Below are 5,000 nucleotides of genomic sequence, written 5' to 3'. Positions count from 1 at the left end.
TTAGAACTAGGGCGGTATCTGATCGCCTTCGAACCTCTAACTTTCGTTCTTGATTAATGAAAACATACTTGGCAAATGCTTTCGCTTCTGTTCGTCTTGCGACGATCCAAGAATTTCACCTCTAACGTCGCAATACGAATGCCCCCGCCTGTCCCTATTAATCATTACCTCGGGTTCCGAAAACCAACAAAATAGAACCGAGGTCCTATTCCATTATTCCATGCACACAGTATTCAGGCGGGCTTGCCTGCTTTAAGCACTCTAATTTGTTCAAAGTAAACGTGCCGGCCCACCGAGACACTCACTCAAGAGCACCCTGGTAGGATTGCAACGGGGTCCGCCTCGGGACGCACGAGCACGCACGAGGCGCGTCGCACGCCTTCAGCTCGCCCCACCGGCAGGACGTCCCACGATACATGCCAGTTAAACACCGACGGGCGGTGAACCAACAGCGTGGGACACAAATCCAACTACGAGCTTTTTAACCGCAACAACTTTAATATACGCTATTGGAGCTGGAATTACCGCGGCTGCTGGCACCAGACTTGCCCTCCAATAGATACTCGTTAAAGGATTTAAAGTGTACTCATTCCGATTACGGGGCCTCGGATGAGTCCCGTATCGTTATTTTTCGTCACTACCTCCCCGTGCCGGGAGTGGGTAATTTGCGCGCCTGCTGCCTTCCTTGGATGTGGTAGCCGTTTCTCAGGCTCCCTCTCCGGAATCGAACCCTGATTCCCCGTTACCCGTTACAACCATGGTAGGCGCAGAACCTACCATCGACAGTTGATAAGGCAGACATTTGAAAGATGCGTCGCCGGTACGAGGACCGTGCGATCAGCCCAAAGTTATTCAGAGTCACCAAGGCAAACGGACCGGACGAGCCGACCGATTGGTTTTGATCTAATAAAAGCGTCCCTTCCATCTCTGGTCGGGACTCTGTTTGCATGTATTAGCTCTAGAATTACCACAGTTATCCAAGTAACGTGGGTACGATCTAAGGAACCATAACTGATTTAATGAGCCATTCGCGGTTTCACCTTAATGCGGCTTGTACTGAGACATGCATGGCTTAATCTTTGAGACAAGCATATGACTACTGGCAGGATCAACCAGGGAGCTGCGTCAACTAGAGCTGAGCAGCCGGCCGCCCGGGAGTGTGTCCCGGGGGCCCGCGCGAACACGCAAGCGTCCGCTCAATTATTCTGCAAACAGGAGGAGGCTGAGCTCCCCTGCACAATACACCTCGAAACCCTCTCAGGTCCCGGCGGCGCGCAGCGCCGTCCTAAGTACTTGGTCGGGTTCGAGAGAGGCGCAATCGCCCGGAGTTTGGCGAGTAGACGCTTTAGGTGCGACCACCCGTGCTCCCAACTGAGCTTGCCGCTGCCGACAGAGGCCCGGGAGCGTGCTGTCGTGGCATTGCCGGCGGGAGACAACACGCGCCACCTACGGGGGCCGGCAGCTCCAACGCCAGCGCCACAGAAGGACAAAAGCCCCACTTGGGTGCCGAAGCGAACTCTCCCAGCACAGCGCACGCGCCAACACGTCCGCACAGCTGCGATACAATCCACCTGCGAGAACCGCAGAGGCGACCGAGCAGCAGACGGCGTCGCGGCGCCGAGCGCCGGGCGGCGGCGCATCCTCAGCGCACACAGTCCTCAATCGGACCAGCACACTGCAGATGTCCACCGCGCTTCGCACCGGGCCCGCGAGGACCTACTTTGGCCGCACGGCGCCGCGTGCAGGGTGCGCCGGCGCGCAGCTGCGCCGCCTGCCGCCTCCGTCGGCCGGCGCGCCTGCCACTGGCCGCCCCCACCAGCCGGCTGTAGCGCGTGCGCCCACGCACCGCGCGGCCAGCACGCCGGGAGGCCCCCCCTCACCGGCCGGGGACGGTCCCACCCAGCCACCGCCGCGTATCGCTTCACACCCACATGCCATTCACGTTCGTGGGCATGGTGGGTATCGCTGAAACAACCGGTTGGTAGCTCAACCGATCGTCGCCATCACTGATTCACCTCTAGCGAGAACAACCGCACCACAACGGTTTACCAGTTCTTCATTTGCGTAACGTCACCAGCAAACGTAGACGTCCATCGCCATTTGCAAATTCAACGATTGTTGCATGCCTGTGTCAGGTGTCACGACACACTATGTCTGCCCACATACACGCAACAACATGTGCACGCTTCGCGAACACGTGGAAGGTGGCCCCCGTACGTATGCGATGTCCATTGCGCGAACGACTGTCAACCGGCCTCTGTCGCATGTCGCAGATGTGGAACGCAGTGCACCATGCTATCACGGTGTGTGAGAAGAGACGACTACGTCTGACAACACGCGCCACTACATCAACAGACGGCTCATGCTGATCGCCATCCACGGCATACCATACTTCAATCCAGCTCTTATAGGGAGACGACACGTAGCTGAGTGCACAATATTTGGACCGTATGGTTCGCCGTTGTTGGCGCAGTCGTGGTACGGTCACACATGTACCACGATGTATCATTCAGTACATGAGGACCAATGTGCAGTACAGTGTGTGATTTGGACGTACAACATCAGCGGACAGTTGACACAAGCCGTACCACAACGTAGGCTGTGCTTCGCCATGCGAATGCCAATGAACAACTGCGAAGGGCATTGAGCATGTACGTCCTGCTGCCATCCGCATTACAGTGTATAGCTGCAAGGTGTTTAACATGAAGCGATACTCTGGGGACCGGGCAGTGCGAGTAGCAAACTATATTGCGGGGGTTGCAGTTAGGCAACACTACACTAATTTAACGCGTCGTATGACAATTACAGAGCAGGTTAAGGCCCAACGTGTGTTGGGTTAAGGTACAATATAGGTTAGGTTAAGGTACAATATAGGTTAGGTTACGGTACAATATGGGTTAGGTTAAGGGACAATATGGGTTAGGTTAAGGGACAATATAGGTTAGGTTAAGGGACAATATGGGTTAGGTTAAGGGACAATATGGGTTAGGTTAAGGGACAATATGGGTTAGGTTAAGGGACAATATGGGTTAGGTTAAGGGACAATATAGGTTAGGTTAAGGGACAATATAGGTTAGGTTAAGGGACAATATAGGTTAGGTTAAGGGACAATATAGGTTAGGTTAAGGGACAATATAGGTTAGGTTAAGGGACAATATAGGTTAGGTTAAGGGACAATATAGGTTAGGTTAAGGGACAATATAGGTTAGGTTAAGGGACAATATAGGTTAGGTTAAGGGACAATATAGGTTAGGTTAAGGGACAATATAGGTTAGGTTAAGGGACAATATAGGTTAGGTTAAGGGACAATATCGGTTAGGTTAAGGGACAATATGGGTTAGGTTAAGGGACAATATAGGTTAGGTTAAGGGACAATATAGGTTAGGTTAAGGGACAATATAGGTTAGGTTAAGGGACAATATAGGTTAGGTTAAGGGACAATATAGGTTAGGTTAAGGGACAATATAGGTTAGGTTAAGGGACAATATAGGTTAGGTTAAGGGACAATATGGGTTAGGTTAAGGGACAATATAGGTTAGGTTAAGGGACAATATAGGTTAGGTTAAGGGACAATATGGGTTAGGTTAAGGGACAATATGGGTTAGGTTAAGGCGCAATATGGGTTAGGTTAAGGCGCAATATAGGTTAGGTTAAGCGACAATATGGGTTAGGTTAAGGGACAATATAGGTTAGGTTAAGGCGCAATATGGGTTAGGTTAAGGCGCAATATGGGTTAGGTTAAGGCGCAATATGGGTTAGGTTAAGGCGCAATATGGGTTAGGTTAAGGCGCAATATGGGTTAGGTTAAGGCGCAATATGGGTTAGGTTAAGGCGCAATATGGGTTAGGTTAAGGCGCAATATGGGTTAGGTTAAGGCGCAATATGGGTTAGGTTAAGGCGCAATATGGGTTAGGTTAAGGCGCAATATGGGTTAGGTTAAGGCGCAATATGGGTTAGGTTAAGGCGCAATATGGGTTAGGTTAAGGCGCAATATGGGTTAGGTTAAGGCGCAATATGGGTTAGGTTAAGGTACACATTGTTGTAAGGAAAGGTGTATTGGGGGGGGGGGGGGGGGGGGGGCGGCGGCGGCGGCGGCCGGTTTGTTGATTGTGATTATAGTAAGTGGATGCCTGCGGCATCATCTGATTTGCCACGTCAGGATGCACCTTTGGCTCATGACAGGCGGCGCTCTGATTCCATGCTTGTGGCAGACCTGTGTCTTTCATTCCTGCCATTGTTTGTGTGCTGTGACAGGAGGCAGTATTGTGATGTTGGGTGTACCCCTGTGTAGGACGTGTGTGGGTGTTGGTGGCTTAGCTGAGCAATGGTGGTTGTCGGAAGGGTGGGATATTCTGTTTTGTGAGTGGACCTCCCGGTCTGGTTATGATAGTGTGGATTGTCTAATGTGGCGGAGAGGATGCACTGGGTGTTGTTCCATGCTGGTGCTTACATATTGTCTCTGTGCCTGTTACAGGCAGAGAGTAGTGCGTGATAAGAGTGTCTGGCTGACGTGTGGTTGTGATTGTGAGCAGAGTCTTTCAGCATGTATACGGACAGTTGTATACATTATCTGTATTTTGATGGCTCTATCTATTACTAATCAGCGCCGTGTATACGTTTCATCCGGTTCCAGTCGAAACTGTTGTATCTCTGTACATTAGTGACACGGCGAGGCCGCCATGTAGTTACTCGTCTCGGCAGCTTCCACCGGTGTATGGCAAATGATTATAAGGAATCAGTCTAGTCGTCAATACCGATAGTGTGACGTCACATGTCTGGGGTGGGGGACGCTGCGCCCTTCTGGTGGGTCATGGCCTAGAAAGACTCTTCCCACGCAGGGGGGGCTTGGACTGTCATTGACTCTTCCGAGTAATATACTTGCCGTACGTTTTTGCGACTGCGAGTGCAACGCTCACCGGTACCGACATGGATGGAGCGCCTCCTAGCTGCCGCTGAGCATCTGCATTCGTACAGAGAGCAACGCGATCGCGTCTGTAGCT

At 51.8% G+C, this 5,000-nt stretch overlaps 1 non-coding gene across 1 annotated transcript in view; it reads right to left on the bottom strand.

The window, feature by feature from the left end:
- Positions 1–1,119, bottom strand: part of LOC126444106 (small subunit ribosomal RNA) — a 1,910-nt gene extending 791 nt beyond the window's left edge. The window contains exon 1 of the ribosomal RNA XR_007582419.1: positions 1–1,119. This exon is cut by the window's left edge and continues 791 nt beyond it. This is a non-coding gene — a ribosomal RNA (small subunit ribosomal RNA).
- Positions 1,120–5,000: the final 3,881 nt, after the last annotated feature.

Source organism: Schistocerca serialis, unplaced genomic scaffold (genome assembly GCF_023864345.2).
Source record: "Schistocerca serialis cubense isolate TAMUIC-IGC-003099 unplaced genomic scaffold, iqSchSeri2.2 HiC_scaffold_226, whole genome shotgun sequence".
NCBI lineage: Eukaryota > Metazoa > Arthropoda > Insecta > Orthoptera > Acrididae > Schistocerca > Schistocerca serialis.
This window is presented reverse-complemented; position numbering and strand designations above follow the sequence as displayed.